The sequence below is a fragment of the Mesoplodon mirus genome, assembly GCF_964341445.2.
Source record: "Mesoplodon mirus genome assembly, chromosome: 4".
Lineage (NCBI taxonomy): Eukaryota > Metazoa > Chordata > Mammalia > Artiodactyla > Ziphiidae > Mesoplodon > Mesoplodon mirus.
The window spans coordinates 34,965,700-34,989,737 of record NC_138979.1 but is presented as its reverse complement, the minus strand read 5'-3'; the positions used below and the strand labels follow the sequence as shown (position 1 = coordinate 34,989,737).

Here is a 24,038-nt window from a genome sequence, read left to right as displayed (position 1 = left end):
CTGGGTCTTGGATCTGGTCGCAAGTCCAGCCCAGAGTCCTCACCGTGGTCACCTCCGGGTCCTCTTCACAGGGTGGCTGGAGTGGCTCCTTCTGGCCCATGTTCACCCATGGATGCCTCATGACGTCAGATAAGGTGCCTCTGTCACGGGGGTTGAGGGCAATCATTTTTTGTAATAGAGCCCTTATCTCCAAAGACAGGTAAGGTGGGATGGGGTATTGCCCTCGTAGGATTTGCTCCCGCATCTCCCGGACGTCTTCTCCCACAAAGGGCCGGCACGCAGTTACCATGCTGTAGAGAACTACACCCAGGCTCCACACGTCCAACGCAGGGCCGCTGTAGCTCTGCCCCCGCAACAGTTCCGGGGCAGCATACGGGACTGTGCCGCAGATCGTGTCCAGTATGCCACTCTCATCACACTTGTTGCTGAGGCCAAAGTCTGTCAGTTTTATATTCATGTTGGCATCCAAGAGGAGGTTCGGTAGCTTCAGGTCCCTGTGCACGATGCCCCTCTGGTGGCAGTGCTGCAGGGCGGAGACCAGCTGCTGGAACGGGCGTCGGGCCTCCGCCTCTGTCATACGGCCATGGTTCACTAGGTAGCTGAACATGTCCCCCCCACTGAGGTACTCCATCACGAGGAACATTGTCTCCTCCGTGTCAATCACCCCCAGCAGTTTTACAATATTGGGGTGATCCAGAGCCTTCATACAGCACACTTCCCGGTAAACTGCCTGGGAAGTTGAGCAGCTCTGCCGACCTTTCTTAATGATCTTCACAGCCACCTGTGTCCCGGTCAGAATGTGCCGGGCCAGCTTCACTTTAGCGAAGCTGCCTTCACCAATGGTGTGGAGGATCTCGTACTCATCAATATGAGCCTCCTTGTCAGCGGAGTTGGCTGTGAGGCCCTCCATCATGGTGGCCTGCTAACTACACTGAATGACAGCACTAACTAGCAGTGCTAAAGAAGAAAAAATTTAAAACTGAAAGAAATGATAAAGAGAGAAAAAATAAAGAAAAAGGAGAAAAAGGCAAAGAAGAAATAAAAATGAGAAAAATAAAAAAGGCTAGAGAAAAGAGGAAAAAAATCCACAAAATTGCAGAAACAAGGAAAAAACAAGCTAACTGTGGGTCCAAGGCCGTCAGGTCACCAAAAGCAGCTTCCTGGGCTCTTAAGGACCAAAAACCTTGGCCCAGCTGGGCTCTTTTATACAGTTTTTGTGAAGTACATCACAGTGGGGCACTGTGAGGTCACAGCAAGAAATGGACCCATCACCGCTGGGGATAAACCACAGTGGTTTTCTCACTTTTTCAGTTCAAGGCCCCTTTACACTTAGGAAAAAGGATCCCAAAGAAATTTTTCTGTACGTGTGTTATTAGAATTTGGTATTCACTTTGGTATAAATTAAAATCTGTAGGATACTTCAGTGGCCTTTTTATTTCTAGTTTGAAAAGATGTAATAATTTTAGAGACCTCATAATGTCTACACTTGATCTACAGATTCAACACAATCCCTTTCAAAATCCCAGCTTCTTTGCAGAAATTGACAAGCTGATCCTAAAATTCATATGGAAATATAAAGGACCCAGTATAGCCAGAACAATCTAGAGAAAGAACAAAGTGGGAGGGCTCAGACTTCTCAGTTTCAAAACTTACTACGAAACTGTAATCATCATGAGAGTGTGGTACTCGCATAGCATAGACACATAGATTGATGAAAGAGAGTTGAAAGTCTGGAGATAAATCCATGTATCTATGTCAACTGATTTTCTGCAAAGGTGCCAAGACCATTCAATGGGGAAAGAATAATCTCCTCAGCAAATGCTGCAGGACAACTGAATAGCCACATCCAAAAGAAAGAACTTGGATTCCTAGCCTACAACATATACAAAAAATTAAGTCAAAATTTATCAGAGACCTAAACTTAAGAGCTAAAACAATAAAGCTCCTGGAAGAAAATGTAGCCATAAATCTTCATGCTTTGGATTAGGAGACGGTTTCTTAGATATGACACCAAAACATAAGCTACAACAACAACAAAAATAAATTGGACCACATCAAAATTAAAAACTTTTTTTTGCTACGAAGGACATGATCAAGAAAGTGGACAGCCCACAGAATGGGAGAAAATATTTAAAAATCATATATATGAGGAGGAGCTTCAAGGTGGTGGAAGAGTAAGACGTGGAGATCACCTTCCTCCCCACAGATATATCAGAAATACATCTACATGTGGAACAACACCTACCGAGCACCTACTAAACACTGGCAGAAGACCTCAGACCTCCCAAAAGGCAAGAAACTCCCCACGTACATGGGTAGGGCAAAAGAAAAAAGAAACAAAAGAGACAAAAGAATAGGGACGGGACCTGCACCAGTGAGAGGGAGCTGTGAAGGAGGAAAGGTTTCTACATACTAGGAGGCCCCTTGGCGGACGGAGACTACGGGTGGCAGAGGGGGGAGCTTCGGAGCCACAGAGGAGAGTGCAGCAACAGGGGTGCCGAGGGCAAAGCAGAGAGATACCCGCACAGAGGATCAGTGCCAACCAGCACTCACCAGCCCGAGAGGCTTGTCTGCTCACCTGCCGGGGCGGGTGGGGGCTGGGAGCTGAGGCTCAGGCTTTGGAGGTCGAATCCCAGGGAGAGGACTGTGGTTGGCTGTGTGAACATAGCCTGAAGGGGCTAGTGCGCCACAGCTAGCCAGCAGGGAGTCCGGGGAAAAGTCTGGACCTGCCGAAGACTCAAGAGACTCTTTCTTGCCTCTTTGTTTCCTGGTGCGTGAGGAGAGGGGATTAAGAGCGCCACTTAAATGAGCTACAGAGACGGGTGTGAGCCGCGGCTATCAGCGCAGACCCCAGAGATGGGCATGAGATGCTAAGGATGCTGCTGCCGCCACCAAGAAACCGGTGAGCAAGCACAGGTCACTACCCACACTTCCCCTCCCGGGATCCTGTGCAGCCCGCCATTGCCAAGGTCCTGTGATCCAGGGACAACTTCCCCGGGAGAACACACAGCACACTTCAGGCTAGTGCAACATCACGCTGGCCTCTGCCACCACAGGCTTGCCTCGCATCCATACTCCTCCCTCCCCCCAGCCTGAGTGAGCCAGAGCCCCTGAATCAGCAGCTCCTTTAACCCTATCCTGTCTGAGTGAAGAATAGATGCCCATCGGTCACCTACACACAGAGGCGGGGCCAAATCCAAAGCGGAATCCCAGGAGCTGTGCAAACAAAGGAGAGAAAGGGAAATTTCTCCCAGCAGCCTCAGGAGCAGAGGATTAAATCTCCACAATCAACCTGATGTACCCTGCATCTGTGGAATACCTGAATAGAAAACAAATCATCCCAAATTGAGGAGGTGGACTTTCGGAGCAACTACATATATATATATATATATATATATCTCCCTTTTTCTCTTTTAGTGAGTGTATATGTGTATGTTTCTCTGTGTGATTTTGTCTGTATAGCTTTGCTTTTACCATTTGTCCTAGGGTTCTGTCTGTCCTTTTTTTTTTCTGCGGTACACGGGCTTCTCACTGTTGTGGCCTCTCCCGTTGCGGAGCACAGGCTCCGGATGTGCAGGCTCAGCGGCCATGGCTCACGGGCCCAGCCGCTCCGCGGCATATGGGATCCTCCCGGACCGGGGCATGAACCTATATCCCCTGCATCGGCAGGCGGACTCTCAACCAGTGCGCCACCAGGGAGGCCCTGTCCTTTTTTTTTTTTCAACGTAAAAAATGTTTTTTCTTAATAATTATTTTTTATATTAATAACTTTAGTTTATTTTACATTATTTTATTTTATCTTCTTCTTTCTTTTTTTTTCTCCATTTTATTCTGAGCCGTGTGGAGCACAGGCTCTTGGTGCTCCAGCCAGGCATCAGGGCTATGCCACTGAGAAGGGAGAGCCAGTTCAGGGCACTAGTCCACAAGAGACCTCCCAGCTCCACATAATATCAAATGGCAAAAATCTCCCAAAGATCTCCATCTCAATGCCAAGACCCAGCTCCACTCAACGACCAGCAAGCTACAGTGCAGGACACCCTATACCAAACAACTAGCAATACAGTAACACAACCCCATCCATTAGCACAGAGGCTGCCTAAAATCATAATAAGGCCACAAACACCCCAAAACACACCACCAGACATGGATGTGCCCACCAGAAAAGATCCAGCCTCATGCACCAGAACACAGGCATTAGTCCCATCCACCAGGAAGCCTACACAACCCATGGAACCAACTGTAGCCACTGGGGAGAGACACCAAAAACAACGGGAACTACGAACCTGCAGTCTGTGAAAAGGAGACCCCAAGCATAGTAAGTTAAGCAAAATGAGAAGACAGAGAAACACACAGCAGATGAAGGAGCAAGGCAAAAACCCACCAGACCTAACAAATAAAGAGGAAATAGGCAGTCTACCTGAAAAACAATTCAGAATAATGATAGTAAAGATGATCCAAAATCTTGTAAATAGAATGGAGAAAATACATGAAACGTTTAGCAAGGACCTAAAAGAACAAAAGAGCAAACAAACAGTGATGAACAACCCAGTAAATGAAATAAAAAATTCTCTAGAGGGGATCAGTAGCAGAATAACTAAGGCAGAAGAATGGATAAGTGACCTGGAAGATAAAATAGTGGAAATAACTACTGAAGAGCAGAATAAAGAAAAAAGAATGAAAAGAATTGAGGACAGTCTCAGAGACCTCTGGGACAGCATTAAAGGCACCAACATTCGAATTATAGGGGTCCCAGAAGAAGAAGAGAAAAAGAAAGGGACTGAGAAAATATTTGAAGGGATTATCATTGAAAACTTCCCTAATATGGGAAAGGAAATAGTTAATCAAGTCCAGAGAGCACAGAGTCCCATACAAGATAAATCCAAGGAGAAACAAGCCAAGACACATATTAATCAAACTATCAAAAATTAAATACAAAGAACAAATATTAAAAGCAGCACGGGAAAAACAAAAAATAACACATAAGGGAATCCCCATAAGGTTAACAGCTGATCTTTCAGCAGAAACTCTGCAATCCAGAAGGGAGTGGCAGGACATATTTAAAGTGATGAAAGGGAAAATCCTAAAACCAAGATTACTCTACCCAGCAAGGATCTCATTCAGATTTGACAGAGAAATTAAAAGCTTTAGAGACAAGCAAAAGCTAAGCAAATTCAGCACCACCAATCCAGCTTTACAACAAACGCTAAAGGAACTTCTCTAGGCAGGAAACACAAGAGAAGGAAAAGACCTACAATAATAAACCCAAAGCAATTACGAAAATGGTAATAGGAACATAAATATCGATAATTACCTTAAATGTAAATGGATTAAATCCTCCAACCAAAAGACAGAGACTGGCTGAATGGATACAAAAACAAGACCTGTATATATGCTGTCTACAAGAGACCCACTTCAGACCTAGGGACACATACAGACTGAAAGTGAGGGGATGGAAAAAGATATTCCATGCAAATGGAAATCAAAAGAAAGCTGGAGTAGCAATTCTCGTATCAGACAAAATAGACTTTAAAACAAAGACTATTACAAGAGACCAAGAAGGACACTACATAATGATCAAGGGATCAATCCAAGAAGATGATATAACAATTGTAAATATTTATGCCCCCAACATAGGAGCACCTCAATACATAAGGCAAATACTAACAGTCATGAAAGGCGAAATCGACAGTAACACAATCATAGTAGGGGACATTAACACCCCACTTTCACCAATGGACATATCAGCCAAAACAAAAATAAATAAGGAAACAGAAGCTTTAAATGATACATTAAACAAGATGGACTTAATTGATATTTATAGGACATTCCATCCAAAAACAACAGAATACACATTTTCCTCGGGTGCTCATGGAACATTCTCCAGGATAGATCATATCTTGGGTCACAAATCAAGCCTTGGTAAATTTAAGAAAATTGAAATTGTATCAAGTCTCTTTTCCGACCACAACGTTATGAGACTAGATATCAGTTACAGGAAAAAATCTGTAAGGAATACAAACACATGGAGGCTAAACAACACACTACTTAATAACCAAGAGAGCACTGAAGAAATCAAAGAGGAAATCAAAAAATACCTAGAAACAAATGACAATGAAAACACAATGACCCAAAACCTATGGGATGCAGCAAAAGCAGTTCTAAGAGGGAAGTTTATAGCTATACAAGCCTACCTTACGAAACAAGAAACATCTCAAATAAACAACCTAACCTTACACCTAAAGCGATTAGAGAAAGAAGAACAAAAAACACCCAAAGTTAGCAGAAGGAAAGAAATCATAAAGATCAGATCAGAAATAAATGAAACAGAAATGAAGGAAACGATAGCAAAGATCAATAAAACTAAAAGGTGGTTCTTTGAGAAGAAACAAAATTGATAAACCATTAGCCAGACTCATTAAGAAAAAATAGGGAGAAGACTCAAATCAATAGAATTAGAAATGAAAAAGGATAAATAACTGACACTGCAGAAATACAAAGGATCATGAAAGATTACTACCAGCAACTATATGACAATAAAATGGACAACCTGGAAGAAATGGACAAATTCTTAGAAATGCACAACCTTCTGAGACTAAACCAGGAAGAAATAGAAAATATGAACAGACCAATCACAAGCACTGAAATTGAAACTGTGATAAAAAATCTTCCAACAAACAAAAGCCCAGGACCAGATGGCTTCACAGGCGAATTCTATCAAACATTTAGAGAAGAGCTAACACCTATCCTTCTACAACTCTTCCAAAATATAGCAGAGGGAGGAACACTCCCAAACTCATTCTACAAGGCCAACATCACTCTGATACCAAAGCCAGACAAAGATGTGACAAAGAAAGAAAACTACAGGCCAATATCACTGATGAACATAGATCCAAAAATCCTCAACAAAATACTAGCAAACAGAATCCAACAGCGCATTGAAAGGATCATGCACTATGATGAAGTGGGGTTTATCCCAGGAATGCAAGGATTCAATATACGCAAATCAATCAACGTGATACACCATATTAACAAATTGAAGGAGAAAAACCATATGATTAGAACAGTCCCTAACACCCTACACAAAAATAAACTCAACATGGATTAAAGACCTAAATGTAAGGCCAGACACCATCAAACTCTTAGAGGAAAACATAGGCAGAACACTCTATGACATAAATCACAGCAAGATCCTTTTTGACCCACCTCCTAGAGAAATGGAAATAAAAACAAAAATAAACAAATGGGACCTAATGAAACTTAAAAGATTTTGGACAGCAAAGGAAACCATAAACAAGATGAAAAGACAACCCTCAGAATGGGAGAAAATATTTGCAAATGAAGCAACTGACAAAGGATTAATCTCCAAAACATATAAGCAACTCACGCAGCTCAGCATCAAAAAAACAAACAACCCAATCCAAAAATGGGCAGAAGCCCTAAATAGACATTTCTCCAAAGAAGATATACAGATTGCCAACAGACACATGAAAGAATGCTCAGCACCATTAATCATTACAGAAATGCAAATCAAAACTACAATGAGATATTATCTCACACCAGTCAGAATGGCCATCATCAAAAAATCTACAAACAATAAATGCTGGATAGGGTGTGGGGAAAAGGGAACCATCTTGCACTGTTGGTGGGAATGTAAAATGATATAGTCACTGTGGAGAACAGTATGGACGTTCCTTAAAAAACTAAAAATAGAACTACCATACGACCCAGTAATCCCACGACTGGGCATATACCCTGAGAAAACCATAATTCAAAAAGAGTCATGTACCAAAATGCTCAATGCAGCTCTATTTACAATAGCCAGGACATGGAAGCAACCTAAGTATCCATCAACAGATGAATGGATAAAGAAGATGTGGCACATATATACAATGGAATATTACTCAGTCATAAAAAGGAGCAGAACTGAGTTATTTGTAGTGAGGTGGATGGACCTAGAGACTGTCATACAGAGTGAAGTAAGTCAGAAAGAGAAAAACAGATACTGTATGCTAACACATATATATGGAATCCAAAAAAAATAAAGGAATAAAGAAAATGGTCAGAAGAACCTAGGGGCAAGATGGGAATAAAGATGCAGACCTACTAGAGAATGGACTTGAGGATATGGGGAGGGGGAAGGGTAAGCTGCGACAAAGAGAGTGGCATGGACATATATATAGTACCAAACGAAAAATAGATAGATAGTGGGAAGCAGCTGCATAGCACAGGGAGATCAGCTCAGTGCTTTGTGACCACCTAGAGCGGTGGGATAGGGAGGGTGGGAGGGAGGGAGACGCAAGAGGGAAGAGATATGGGGACATATGTATATGTATAACTGATTCACTTTGTTATAAAGCAGAAAACAACACACCATTGTAAAGCCATTGTACTCCAATAAAAATGTTTAAAAAAATCATGTATATGAAAGGGAACTTGTTCCTAAAATATATAAAGAACACTCAAACTCAATAATAAAAACACAAATAAACTAATTAAAATATTGAAAAGGATCTGAATAGACATTTCTCCAATAAAGACTTACAAATGGCCAATAAGAACAGGAAAAGATACTTAGCATCATTACTCATTAGGGAAATGTTAATCACAAAGAGAGATAGTAGTAAGTGTTGATGAGGACATGGAGAAATTGGAACCTTAGTACTTTGCAAGCGGGAATGTAAAATGGTCTAGCCACTTTGGAAAACAGTCTGACAGTTCTTCAAAACGTTAAATGTATGGGTTACCATATGACCCAGTAATTCTACTCCTAGGTATGTACCGAAGAGAAACGAAAACAGGTTCACACAAAAACTTGTACATGAATGTTCACAGCAGCATTATTTATAAGAACCAAAAACTGGGAATAACTCAAATCAAACCCATAATACAACTCCAAAAATTGGAAATACCTGACAGATAGATAAACGTGGTGTATTTGTACAATGGAATATCATCTGGCCATTCAAAAGAATAAAGTAATAATATGTATTACAAGGTGATGAACCTTAAAGACATTATGGTCAGGGAGGGAAGGCAGACACAAAAGACCACATATTGTATGATTCTACTTATATGAAGTGTCTACAGTAGGTAAGTCTCTAGAGAAAAAGGTAGCTGAACAGTTATCTAGACCTGAGGGGGAGAGGCCAGGAGAGGAATTGGGAGTAGATGCTAAAGGGTAAAGGGTTTCTTTTGGGGATGGTGATAAAGTCTTAAAATTGATTGTGGTGATGGTTGCACAACTCTAAAAACCATTAAGTTGTATCTGTTAAACAGTGACTTGTACAGTATGTGAGTTATATCACAATAATGTTGTTACGAAAAAAAAAAGATTGTATGAGGGAAACTGGTCAACTAATGTAAGAAAAACAAGTAAAATGAGAGCCCAAACTCACAGCGTACCTCAGAATAAATTCTGACTTGATTCAAGTGCTCAGTGTAAAAGTAATTAAACTGGACTAGAACTATCAGGACGGGAAAGACCTTTTCAAGCATAAAACAAATTACAGGAAAAATTAATAGGTGTCATGAGTACAGAAAAATTTAAGAACTGCATGTCAAAATATTTTTTTTCCGTAATTGAACTCACCTCAACACATAGCCTTCATTTTTGCTCTGAGCAGGAAAACCCAAACTTGCCCACGGCTTATGGTTTTAAGCATAGTTATTTCTGAACCTAAGACTGGTCAATTACAGATTGGCCCTGTGCTTTCCCCTTCTGCCCAGAGGTGGTCTAAGTTTCTGGGGGAAAAGAGGAGGAAAGGAAACTTCTGGCTCTGAAGGAGGGCTGTCTGGCCCTTAGAGCTGGGCTTCCATCCTCCTTAACTTCCCTCGGGGACAGCTGATCCCCCGTAGCTAGTCCTCAGCAGTGCCGCTGCAGCACATGGTTTTGGAACCCCAGCATGCATGAGCTCACGATGTTGTTTATACTGCACTGTGCTTTTGTTCCAGTGTCCTGGACGTTGCCTGGGTCGCGCTGTGAGGATGCAGCAGCAGCAGCAGCAGCATATAATTTGTCAACACCCCAACCGTTCTGAGTCCGGCTGTGATGACAGGAGGTACCGGCCCCGCCCTAGGGCAGCACACAACCTCTGCCACCTCAGTAGTGACTATGACCGCCTGAAAGTGGCATCATCTGTCCTCTATACCACCTCTCATAATGGACAGTTCCTACTAAATTATGATTTCTCATGGTGCCATCCTCAATAGTATGTATTATACCAAATACTCTTGTTTTTGCGGTACACGGGCCTCTCACTGCCGTGGCCTCTCCCGCTGCGGAGCACAGGCTCCGGACGCGCAGGCCCAGCGGCCATGGCTCACGGGCCCAGCCTCTCCGCGGCATGAGGGATCTTCCCGGTCCGGGGCACGAACCCGTGTCCCCTGCATCGGCAGGCGGACTCTCAACCACTGCGCCACCAGGGAAGCCCAGTGTGTCCTAAATGTAAACTAGAGCGCTCCTCTTAGTGGAGAACATTGCTCACAAACAAATTCATACTCATACCAGAATATATTTCAAGTGCTTATATAAACGGAGCTTACAGTTTGTTAACAAATGTGTCATTCTTCTCTTCCTTGCCTAAATCGATCTGCTCCAGCTCATCAGGAGACTGTGTCTTTTGAGGTGCGTGCCTTGATGTGGTGCCGGAGGCTCATGGAAACACGTGGTTTGCTTGCCTCTATTGAGGTTGTGATTCCTCCACCACTTTGCTTAGTCAGCCAGGAACAATTCAGATGAGTTTCCTGTTGAATAAGGTCATAACTGTCAAGCCTTTGCTATACTGAAAGTACAGTACAGTAAAAGGCTTGATCCCAGCAAGAAGTGACACCCCACTTTCTCCCACTGTCCACCTTTTTGTTTGTTTTTCTCATTTCAGACCCACCTTTTGGAGGAACCGCTCGTCGGGGGGCTTGTGATGCATGTTGGCACACAGGCCCTTGGAGGCCCTGGTACATCAGCCTGTGGTCAGGGCTTCCAGTCTCGGAAGGTGGACGGTGTCCACACGAGGAGCTGCAAGACGGTGGCTGAGAGACGCTGCGAGCCGGGAGAGAAACCCTCTTCCTGGCGGCACTACCTGGGGCCTTCCTGTGATAGTATTGCGACCACCCCGAAGCCTTGTGCAAACCAGACCGCATGGAGCCAACCTTGTCAGGGTCTCGTCCGCAGGGCCATTCTGAACGGATGTGGTGTCTTGGGACATCAGGAGAGTAGCTGCTTTGATGTGGGTGCAACTTGGTGTCCTGTAGAGAAAAGAATAGTTGACTGGGTAGGGTGGTCGGTGGCCTACTAACGAGCACTGGGAGCCTCTCCGCAGCCTCTTTCTGTCTTGGAATTTCAGCCCCACAGACAAGGCTTCCTTGGATGGGATTGGACAGGTGTGTAAATGCCCTGAAGTTATGTGGGAAATGTAATCATATATATTTTTCTAGGGGGAGGTCCATTGCTTTGGTAAGTTTTCCCTGGGGTTCATGACACCCCAGAAGCTAGTGCCGCTGTCAGCACTGGGAGGAGCAGGTGGCCTGAAGGGCTGTGACGTCCCCTGAGGGCATCGAGAAGCCACTTGGCCCAGCTAAGAAGGGAGTCCAGGGCACTTCTGACTCCAGTGCCAAGCAGTGGCCCTAACCCAAGCCTAGCTTCTTCGCTTCCCTCTGTGATCTCAGTTTCCGCTTTTCATAAAATCATGCACTTCTTTTTGTAACTAGATCTCTAATGAGCTATGTGTTCAATGGATTTTTTTTTTTTTTTTGCAGGAGGCTGCACAGACGCAACTCACCACTGTACGTTTGTAAAGCATCTTAATTTGTGTTCGCTAGACCTCTACAAACAAAGGTGCTGTCAATCGGGTCAAGAAGGATAAAACTTTGCAGGGGAGTCCTAATGCCGCTGTGAAGATGAAGCAAAATGTAAAAGCTCTCTTCCCCATGTAGCTGGCACAAAAACATATATTTCTTTACAAAAAACCCTCTAGGTTCTACAATCAGACAGAAGTCAATGCAAAATCACCACTATTAAAATTGGGTACTGTCATTTCCCCATGGCCGGTTTTTTAATTCCAGCTCTTGTAAATGGTACGTTCCAGGACTAACATAAAATACCGTAGCAGGTGCGCCACTGCACTTGGGACCCCGTTCTGTCCTTCTAATCAGGAAATCACCAAGATCACCTGTGCATTGTCACGAGCTGCCTCTTCCTGTGATTTATAGACTAGTACAGAGTACGACATCCTGAGGGCTTGGCAAACACGGCAACTGATGACTTCTCTCAGTTTTAGGGTTGCAACAGGTGTATAAGGCATTTACATTTGAGAAGCTCTGGCCAGTAGTTCTTAAGATGTTGGCTCTAATGGCATTTTTATGGACCCTTACTAAACGTGAAAAGGAGACAATCACTCTGGACAGGCTTGTGACCCTGACTGATCCAGGCATCCTGGGGGAATGGCATCTTGTCCTCGCTCTTAGAGAACTTAGGGAAGAAAACACTGAGTAAACATGGCTGCCATTTTCACAACTACGGAAATCGACCTGTGACCAAATGAGGCATCTTGGAAATTAAAGGAGACGGAAGGTTAACCTCTTCTACTGATTTTGAAGTATATTCAAAGCGTTCTTTTAAGAGCTGTGAATGAGACTTTTCTCAGCACTATTCTCTTGCACACAAACAGAAAAGCCAAAGCCTTGTTAGACCGAATTTATGCATAAGATAGTATCCCTAAGGAGTTTTATTTTGGAAAAATTATGAGAAAGTAATCTAGCTATGAAACATGATAGCTGAAAAGAACTGTTTACAGTAAATAACTGTTTTAATGTGAACTGATTTGTCAGTAAATCCAAAGCGAATTAGCGTTAGGCTGGAAGGTACAGTTAGGATGAGGAGTAATGTAAGCCTTACTAATGTAAGGCTTGGGTCCACTCTCATATACAGTGTGATGAAATCCCAAATATTCTGTCTTTTACATGTCAACATTTTGGGATTTTACCATTTTTCCACTATTGCCCTTTATTCTGCCCGAGTTCTAATCCAGGATCCCACATTGTGTTTTGTTGCCTTGCCTCTCTAGCCTCCTCCAATCAGGGATGCTTCCTCAATTTCTTCTTGTCTTTCATGACCTTGACACTTTTGACCATGACACTGGCTAGAGGTTTTATCGAATGGCCCTCAATCTGGGGTTATCTAGTGTTTTCTCAAGATGAGAGTGAGGTTATGCATTCTTGCCCTTCTTAACGCATACTATCAGGGGGAACAATATGTCAATAAGTCCTTTTACCAGTGACTTGATCCTTGGTTCTGGTAGTTTCTGCCATGTTTCTTGTCTATTAAGTTACTATTTTTCTCTTTCTAATTAATACATGCTTATTTCAGAGACAATACTTTGACACTGCGCAAATATTCCACTGTTTCTTAAAGTATTGCCCCTTAATTTTAGCATCCACTGTGGACTGTGCCTACAACAATTATCACGAAGATGTTCTAATTGTGACCTTCTACTTTCTTCATTCCGTCTACTTTTACTAATTGGAATTCTTTGGAAGGGAAGAGTTGTTCCTTCTTCCCCATTTATTCACTTTATGTATATCCACATGGACTCCACGGGATGCGTATATATCTATATATCTAGATATAGTTGTAGATATAGATATCTATATCTATATATAGATATATATTTAAGGGTTGAAATCCAACACTATCATTATTTTGTTGCTCAAAGCATTCTAGCTTTGGTCATTGGGAGGGTTAAAAGGTTGATTGCATATACACTAATCCTTGAATGTGTGTGCACGCACGTGCATGTGCACAAACACACACACACAATTTTTTTCCTGTATCTATGCATTCATACTGAAACCTTGAATGCCAGTCCAGCACATAGGGACGTTATTACAGTCTATACCTTTTTCTTGTTTGTAAACTTCTTTCTATGACAGCGAGAAGCCTGGCTTTCGTTATCTGCAATATATTTTCTTGGTTTGACCTTATTATACCAGATAAATACCGTATGGTAACACATATTTACGGAATCTAAAAAGAAAAAAGAAAAAAATGGATCTGAAGAACCTAGGGGCAGGTTAGGAATAAAGACGCAGACTTAGAGAATGGACTTGAGGACACGGGGAGGGGGAACAGTAAGCTGGGACAAAGTGAGAGAGTGGCATGGACATAGATACACTACCAAATGTAAAATAGATATCTAGTGTGAAGCAGCCGCATAGCACAGGGAGATCAGCTCAGTGCTTTGTGACCACCTAGAGGGGTGGGATAGGGAGGGTGGGAGGGAAACGCAAGAGGGAGGAGATAACGGGGATATATGTGTACGTAGACCTGATTCAATTCCTTATAGAGCAGAAACTAACACAACATTGTAAAGCAGTTACACTCTAAGAAAGATGTTAAAAAAAAAAAAAAAAAGAAAACCCTTCCATGCCTTCCCATTGTCGTTAGGAGAAAGGTCAAAATTCCTGGCATAGGGACTGTGTCTGTCTTGTTCACTTTGTCCCCCAATGTCTAAAATAATGCCTTGCATATAGTAAGTGCCCAGTACCTATTTGCTGCCTGACTAAATACGTGAGTGAAAAAATAAAAGTCCCTCCGTGCTTGGGTCTCAGGCTGCCCTTCTGCCTCATTGCTGTGTCTCCCAGCCTGGTTATTGGATCTCCATCCACAATAGACTTTTCCGTACCTTCGATAGACCGTTCTGTCTCCTGACTCAGGGCCTTTGTACATACTGCTTCCTCTCTTTTCACTTAGTTATTCCTATTCATCTATTTTCAGGGAAACCTTCTAGGCCCCAAACTAAACCAGACCCTGTGCTGTATGTTTTTCAATTTCCGTATCATTCTTCTGCACAGCTCTTACCACAATCTGCCTGTCTTGCCCACGTGCTGGACCATCAGTTCTATGAGAGCAAATCCACAGCTGGTGTGTTTAACAAGTAATCCCCATTACTCAGCACAGTGATTGCCCCACTGCACACTCTAAAAATATTTGTTAAATGAATGAATGAATGATTGAATAGCATAGCCCCTAGCAGATAACTGACCAGTGATGCTGTGGACGGAAAACACTGCACAATCGAAAAGTCGAGAGGTCTGTTTCATCTGACAGACATTCTGAGGACTTCAAGCTTGGGACATAGCATCGCAGATAATGCTGAGAAACTGTTCTGAAGTGGCAAGGAGGGGATTGGGGAGCCACGATATATAGGAGTTTTTGCAACAAAAGACAAGGTAGTTGGAACATCAAAAGATGACTGTTAATTAAAGAAAATCAGCTATCTCAAGTTAAGGAATTTAGCGCTTTTGTCTGTATGGGAAGATGCAAGTGTCTGGGTTTACTGAAATCATTCCTTTGATGTGCACCTCCACTATCTGGGGCCAGTGTCCTGTGCTTTCTCATCCTGAGTCTCCTTGGGGTGGTGCACCATTAGGGCGGCCATAATATGATGGCTTGATGGCTGCAACATCCTTTGTTTACTGATATGGCAGGCAACATTTCAGCTCACAATGCCAAAACCCATAGTAAAAACAACAACAAAAAATCAAACCAAGACAAAACCCAAACAGTAGTAGCACTTACTGAGCACAAACCTGTGAGGTAGACACTATTATCAACCTCATTTTACTGAGGAGGAAGCGGAAGTGTACAGAATGTTGTACAGCTCACTGCCCTGTGCAAATGCCCACCCCGGATCCATGATCTGTGCGTTGGAGGAGAGGTGGGAGGTATGCTCACACCGTGAAACAAAAGAGATGCCTCGGAACACGTTCTCAGAAGAGCCGTGGATACCGTAGTCACCTTGACCTGTCTTCCAGTGCCGTAGGCACCTTGACTCTGGCGTGAGCTCCTCCTATCCTTCAAAGGAAGAGCTTGTGCAAGAGTCATCTGTCCCTCAGGAGGCAGCAAACTGATGCTAGAATAACTAGGAGGAACTTGATCCAAGAAATCTGCTTTATGTCAATTCTTGGTTCGCACAAAGTGAGAATTCACATTGGGAATTTTATCCTCGTTTATTAAGTACTCTCAAGCCTTTAGCCACTCCTAGAGAAAACAGAGTCATACACTTTCATACCTAGAAGAAACGGTAGAGATCATCTAACCCTAGATCCCTCTACATCAGGGGTCCTTCACATTTCAGTGCCACGGATCCCTCCGTAGTCTAGAGAAGCCTATGGCTCCCTTCTCAAACAAGGGTTTTAAATCTATAAAAATAAAACATACTTGATTACAAAGGAAGCCAATTAATTATATGGAAGTACAGTTCCTGAAGTAGTTTTCAATGTGTGATGTAGTCGTAAATTTGCTTCTCTATCAACACACTAAATTATAGGATCTGCTAGTACAACTGATTTTGAAATGGTGATGAATGTAACTGCTGTTCTGGATGCCTGCCACGATTTTCATGGCATGTGAAAACAGCTGTGATTTCTATTGGTAACAAAATCACAGGTATTGCTACTACTGATATACGTTGTGGCCTGCATTTTTACAATTGAAGGCAATACTCAATTGCCGTTAGAGCTTAGTGACAACGAGGATGTAATCCTTTTCCCATGCAAGTCCGTGGTTCCCTTGGAGAACCATGGGGCTCAGGTTAGGAACCCCTACTCTGCAGCATCCTGGTGGCAGCTCGAACATCTTGAGTGACAGCGCACTCAGTATCTCCAAGGTGTCCAGGTCCTAGTTCAGTCTCCTATAATCATTATGAACTTTAGGGTCAGGTAAATCTAGAAGCAGTCCCAGCTCTGTTGGCATGTTAGTTATGTGACCATAGCTATTTAACCCTGTGGACATCGCTGTCTTCATTGCAAGAATGGGAACAAGATGACAATTACATTAGAAAACATGCAAATGTCTCAGAGCACAAAGAGCACATAGGTGATTTAGCAATATTTTCTTCCCTTTGGTTTCAGTGAGTTGAAATGCACCTTTTTTTTTTTTTTTTTTTTGCGGTACGCGGGCCTCTCACTGCTGTGGCCTCTCCCGTTGTGGAGCACGGGCTCTGGACGCGCAGGCTCAGCGACCATGGCTCACGGGCCCAGCCGCTCCGGGGCATGTGGGATCTTTCCGGACCGGGGCACAAACCCATGTCCCCTGCATCGGCAGGCGGACTCTCAACCACTGCGCCACCAGGGAAGCCCGAAATGCACCTTTTTGAAGTTTCCGCCTAATTTTGCCCTAGCTCTACTCTTTGAAGCCACACAAGTCATGGCTCCTTACATACTTGAAGACGGCTCTATCCCACCCCTATGTTGGTTGTCTACGTGGTGATTCTGTTGCTTCTCTGAGTAAAAGAAAATCTGAGCGTATGGCTGGGAGTTATCTGTGCTGCTGCCCATTCCCAGAGAGACGTGTGAGGGCCCTGAAACAGTCATCATGTTAGGATCGATTTTTCCTCTGGAAGGCACTTCCTGTAGGATCTGTCCTACCCGTCCTTACTAATACGCTCCTGGAGTATTTGTTCTTAGGTGGTTCACGGGCACGTGGTCAGAGTGCTCTGTGTCTTGCGGTGAAGGATTCCGCAGTCGGCAAGTGGCCTGTAAGCGCACGAGAGCCAATGGGACTGTGCAGGTGATGCCTCCGAGAGCATGTGCCCCCAGAGAGAGGCCTCTGGGAAGAAGACCCTGCTCCACTCACCCGTGTGTTCAAGGGCTTATTGAACCAGGGAACCAGGGAATGCCGACAAATCTAGTGTTTTGCTAGTATGATCATTTAGTATAATCATCCAGTCCCCGTGGTCCAACCCATGCATCAAAACAATGAAATTAAAAAGGAGACTTCCCTGGCGGTCCAGTGGTGGACCTCGCCTTCCAGTGCAGGGGGTGCGGGTTGGATCCCTTGTCGGGGACCAAGATCCCACGTGCCTCGCGGCCAAAAATACCAAAACATAAAACAGAAGGAATATTGTAACAAATTCAATGAAGACTTTTCAAATGGTCACACCAGAAAAATAAAATAAACCCATGCATCAGGGCCCCTTCGCACAGGGGAAGAGGGGAGCCCAACTGCTGCGTGACAGTCATGAAACTCAGCTGCACGGGGACCTTACCACACTGCGCACAGGCTGGTTCACGGGACCTTCTTATCCTTTTATGAGCCTCTCTGATGTAATTAACACAGGCCACAGGGATCCAAAGTTCCCCTCGGCCCTTCTGAAAATGTTCGGGGATGTTAGTGCAGGAAGGGATTCGACACTTTCTGCACGTCTGCCCCGCAGTGCAGCAGTTGTTGCTGCTGGGAGTCATTGTGTTAATTCTCTTAGGTCACTTCCCCTCTAGTGGTTCTGATTAACTCCAAGCACTACATGGCTACACACTTGTCTAACTGGAAAATGCACAGCCCCAAGTCTGTGCAGGGACGATGCAAAGCAGAGTGTGATACATCTCTCTAGAGCATCAAGTTTATTAACTAGAATTGGAAGAACCAAGGAGTTCTTGGAACAAGAACTCTCCCCCTCCCCCACCAACACGGAAGACAGAAGAGTGGGGGAGGGGAGACGTGCCCCAGGAATGACAGTCCAGTCTCTGAAGTCTGAAGTTTCACCCAGGTGGGGGTTGAGGGGTGGACCTGCAGCCACGGTGGCCTCTCTTTCGGTGGCCCGGGCTGCTCCGGACCATCCTCTGAGCTGGCCAGGGTCTTGGATACGATGTTTCTGAAGGCCGTGCAGAGAACAGAGTCATCTTCAACTGGACCGGGTCCCAGGGCGCGTGGCAGCCTGACCTTCCTGCCTCGGGTCATCCATGGGGTTCAGGCGGTTTCACTTTATGACGACGCCTCAGCTTGCAACAAAGGTGTTTAGATATGAAGTTGCAGATTCTCCTAGCCACCCCTTGCTTTTTCTGTCTGTGGCCAGAGGGAGTGGATGAGGACATACTCTCAGGCTGCCCAGCGTGGGAGGACCTTCCAGTGTTGGACACACCCGGGGGGCAGCTGGTTCCCTCTGGGGCTCCAATCCTGCTGCTGGTGGACGGGGATGTCCCAGGGCCACACTGGTCGGCTGGGCTGGGGGTGGCAGTCCTCGACTCCAGGCTGGGTGGGGGACAGGCAGGCTCACTGGTCTTCTGCCCTGCCTGCTGGTCTTCCTGCAGCTGCCCATTTTCTCCCTGGTAGAGCCATCTGGCTTTCAGGGTGGACAACTCGGGGCTTAAAGAAGCCTCAAGTTCACTGCCACTGAGGTCCCCGGAAGAGAAGGGCCTCACAGTTATGATGGAGGACCCCACCATTGGTTTCATGGAGCTCACACTGCCTGTTCCTGGGTCTTGGATCTGGTCGCAAGTCCAGCCCAGAGTCCTCACCGTGGTCACCTCCGGGTCCTCTTCACAGGGTGGCTGGAGTGGCTCCTTCTGGCCCATGTTCACCCATGGATGCCTCATGACGTCAGATAAGGTGCCTCTGTCACGGGGGTTGAGGGCAATCATTTTTTGTAATAGAGCCCTTATCTCCAAAGACAGGTAAGGTGGGATGGGGTATTGCCCTCGTAGGATTTGCTCCCGCATCTCCCGGACGTCTTCTCCCACAAAGGGCCGGCACGCAGTTACCATGCTGTAGAGAACTACACCCAGGCTCCACACGTCCAACGCAGGGCCGCTGTAGCTCTGCCCCCGCAACAGTTCCGGGGCAGCATACGGGACTGTGCCGCAGATCGTGTCCAGTATGCCACTCTCATCACACTTGTTGCTGAGGCCAAAGTCTGTCAGTTTTATATTCATGTTGGCATCCAAGAGGAGGTTCGGTAGCTTCAGGTCCCTGTGCACGATGCCCCTCTGGTGGCAGTGCTGCAGGGCGGAGACCAGCTGCTGGAACGGGCGTCGGGCCTCCGCCTCTGTCATACGGCCATGGTTCACTAGGTAGCTGAACATGTCCCCCCCACTGAGGTACTCCATCACGAGGAACATTGTCTCCTCCGTGTCAATCACCCCCAGCAGTTTTACAATATTGGGGTGATCCAGAGCCTTCATACAGCACACTTCCCGGTAAACTGCCTGGGAAGTTGAGCAGCTCTGCCGACCTTTCTTAATGATCTTCACAGCCACCTGTGTCCCGGTCAGAATGTGCCGGGCCAGCTTCACTTTAGCGAAGCTGCCTTCACCAATGGTGTGGAGGATCTCGTACTCATCAATATGAGCCTCCTTGTCAGCGGAGTTGGCTGTGAGGCCCTCCATCATGGTGGCCTGCTAACTACACTGAATGACAGCACTAACTAGCAGTGCTAAAGAAGAAAAAATTTAAAACTGAAAGAAATGATAAAGAGAGAAAAAATAAAGAAAAAGGAGAAAAAGGCAAAGAAGAAATAAAAATGAGAATAATAAAAAAGGCTAGAGAAAAGAGGAAAAAAATCCACAAAATTGCAGAAACAAGGAAAAAACAAGCTAACTGTGGGTCCAAGGCCGTCAGGTCACCAAAAGCAGCTTCCTGGGCTCTTAAGGACCAAAAACCTTGGCCCAGCTGGGCTCTTTTATACAGTTTTTGTGAAGTACATCACAGTGGGGCACTGTGAGGTCACAGCAAGAAATGGACCCATCACCGCTGGGGATAAACCACAGTGGTTTTCTCACTTTTTCAGTTCAAGGCCCCTTTACACTTAGGAAAAAGGATCCCAAAGAAATTTTTCTGTACGTGTGTTATTAGAATTTGGTATTCACTTTGGTATAAATTAAAATCTGTAGGATACTTCAGTGGCCTTTTTATTTCTAGTTTGAAAAGATGTAATAATTTTAGAGACCTCATAATGTCTACACTTGATCTACAGATTCAACACAATCCCTTTCAAAATCCCAGCTTCTTTGCAGAAATTGACAAGCTGATCCTAAAATTCATATGGAAATATAAAGGACCCAGTATAGCCAGAACAATCTAGAGAAAGAACAAAGTGGGAGGGCTCAGACTTCTCAGTTTCAAAACTTACTACGAAACTGTAATCATCATGAGAGTGTGGTACTCGCATAGCATAGACACATAGATTGATGAAAGAGAGTTGAAAGTCTGGAGATAAATCCATGTATCTATGTCAACTGATTTTCTGCAAAGGTGCCAAGACCATTCAATGGGGAAAGAATAATCTCCTCAGCAAATGCTGCAGGACAACTGAATAGCCACATCCAAAAGAAAGAACTTGGATTCCTAGCCTACAACATATACAAAAAATTAAGTCAAAATTTATCAGAGACCTAAACTTAAGAGCTAAAACAATAAAGCTCCTGGAAGAAAATGTAGCCATAAATCTTCATGCTTTGGATTAGGAGACGGTTTCTTAGATATGACACCAAAACATAAGCTACAACAACAACAAAAATAAATTGGACCACATCAAAATTAAAAACTTTTTTTTGCTACGAAGGACATGATCAAGAAAGTGGACAGCCCACAGAATGGGAGAAAATATTTAAAAATCATATATATGAGGAGGAGCTTCAAGGTGGTGGAAGAGTAAGACGTGGAGATCACCTTCCTCCCCACAGATATATCAGAAATACATCTACATGTGGAACAACACCTACCGAGCACCTACTAAACACTGGCAGAAGACCTCAGACCTCCCAAAAGGCAAGAAACTCCCCACGTACATGGGTAGGGCAAAAGAAAAAAGAAACAAAAGAGACAAAAGAATAGGGACGGGACCTGCACCAGTGAGAGGGAGCTGTGAAGGAGGAAAGGTTTCTACATACTAGGAGGCCCCTTGGCGGACGGAGACTACGGGTGGCAGAGGGGGGAGCTTCGGAGCCACAGAGGAGAGTGCAGCAACAGGGGTGCCGAGGGCAAAGCAGAGAGATACCCGCACAGAGGATCAGTGCCAACCAGCACTCACCAGCCCGAGAGGCTTGTCTGCTCACCTGCCGGGGCGGGTGGGGGCTGGGAGCTGAGGCTCAGGCTTTGGAGGTCGAATCCCAGGGAGAGGACTGTGGTTGGCTGTGTGAACATAGCCTGAAGGGGCTAGTGCGCCACAGCTAGCCAGCAGGGAGTCCGGGGAAAAGTCTGGACCTGCCGAAGACTCAAGAGACTCTTTCTTGCCTCTTTGTTTCCTGGTGCGTGAGGAGAGGGGATTAAGAGCGCCACTTAAATGAGCTACAGAGACGGGTGTGAGCCGCGGCTATCAGCGCAGACCCCAGAGATGGGCATGAGATGCTAAGGATGCTGCTGCCGCCACCAAGAAACCGGTGAGCAAGCACAGGTCACTACCCACACTTCCCCTCCCGGGATCCTGTGCAGCCCGCCATTGCCAAGGTCCTGTGATCCAGGGACAACTTCCCCGGGAGAACACACAGCACACTTCAGGCTAGTGCAACATCACGCTGGCCTCTGCCACCACAGGCTTGCCTCGCATCCATACTCCTCCCTCCCCCCAGCCTGAGTGAGCCAGAGCCCCTGAATCAGCAGCTCCTTTAACCCTATCCTGTCTGAGTGAAGAATAGATGCCCATCGGTCACCTACACACAGAGGCGGGGCCAAATCCAAAGCGGAATCCCAGGAGCTGTGCAAACAAAGGAGAGAAAGGGAAATTTCTCCCAGCAGCCTCAGGAGCAGAGGATTAAATCTCCACAATCAACCTGATGTACCCTGCATCTGTGGAATACCTGAATAGAAAACAAATCATCCCAAATTGAGGAGGTGGACTTTCGGAGCAACTACATATATATATATATATATATATATATATATATCTCCCTTTTTCTCTTTTAGTGAGTGTATATGTGTATGTTTCTCTGTGTGATTTTGTCTGTATAGCTTTGCTTTTACCATTTGTCCTAGGGTTCTGTCTGTCCTTTTTTTTTTCTGCGGTACACGGGCTTCTCACTGTTGTGGCCTCTCCCGTTGCGGAGCACAGGCTCCGGATGTGCAGGCTCAGCGGCCATGGCTCACGGGCCCAGCCGCTCCGCGGCATATGGGATCCTCCCGGACCGGGGCATGAACCTATATCCCCTGCATCGGCAGGCGGACTCTCAACCAGTGCGCCACCAGGGAGGCCCTGTCCTTTTTTTTTTTTCAACGTAAAAAATGTTTTTTCTTAATAATTATTTTTTATATTAATAACTTTAGTTTATTTTACATTATTTTATTTTATCTTCTTCTTTCTTTTTTTTTCTCCATTTTATTCTGAGCCGTGTGGAGCACAGGCTCTTGGTGCTCCAGCCAGGCATCAGGGCTATGCCACTGAGAAGGGAGAGCCAGTTCAGGGCACTAGTCCACAAGAGACCTCCCAGCTCCACATAATATCAAATGGCAAAAATCTCCCAAAGATCTCCATCTCAATGCCAAGACCCAGCTCCACTCAACGACCAGCAAGCTACAGTGCAGGACACCCTATACCAAACAACTAGCAATACAGTAACACAACCCCATCCATTAGCAGAGAGGCTGCCTAAAATCATAATAAGGCCACAAACACCCCAAAACACACCACCAGACATGGATGTGCCCACCAGAAAAGATCCAGCCTCATGCACCAGAACACAGGCATTAGTCCCATCCACCAGGAAGCCTACACAACCCATGGAACCAACTGTAGCCACTGGGGAGAGACACCAAAAACAACGGGAACTACGAACCTGCAGTCTGTGAAAAGGAGACCCCAAGCATAGTAAGTTAAGCAAAATGAGAAGACAGAGAAACACACAGCAGATGAAGGAGCAAGGCAAAAACCCACCAGACCTAACAAATAAAGAGGAAATAGGCAGTCTACCTGAAAAACAATTCAGAATAATGATAGTAAAGATGATCCAAAATCTTGTAAATAGAATGGAGAAAATACATGAAACGTTTAGCAAGGACCTAAAAGAACAAAAGAGCAAACAAACAGTGATGAACAACCCAGTAAATGAAATAAAAAATTCTCTAGAGGGGATCAGTAGCAGAATAACTAAGGCAGAAGAATGGATAAGTGACCTGGAAGATAAAATAGTGGAAATAACTACTGAAGAGCAGAATAAAGAAAAAAGAATGAAAAGAATTGAGGACAGTCTCAGAGACCTCTGGGACAGCATTAAAGGCACCAACATTCGAATTATAGGGGTCCCAGAAGAAGAAGAGAAAAAGAAAGGGACTGAGAAAA

General features: G+C 44.8%; 1 protein-coding gene across 21 annotated transcripts in view; it reads right to left on the bottom strand.

Annotated features, from left to right (window-relative positions):
- Positions 1–24,038, bottom strand: part of LOC309802169 (uncharacterized protein) — a 249,174-nt gene that overhangs the window by 188,633 nt on the left and 36,503 nt on the right. For 18 of the 21 annotated variants that reach the window (XR_014293724.1, XR_014293725.1, XR_014293726.1 and 15 more), the window contains 2 exons: positions 10,884–11,241; positions 10,543–10,743 (listed from right to left, as the gene is read on the bottom strand). The gene's annotated coding sequence lies outside the window, so the exon portion shown is untranslated. The remainder of the gene's footprint in view (positions 1–10,542; positions 10,744–10,883; positions 11,242–24,038) is intronic. The other 3 variants (XR_014293740.1, XR_014293741.1, XR_014293743.1) reach the window with 1 other exon arrangement.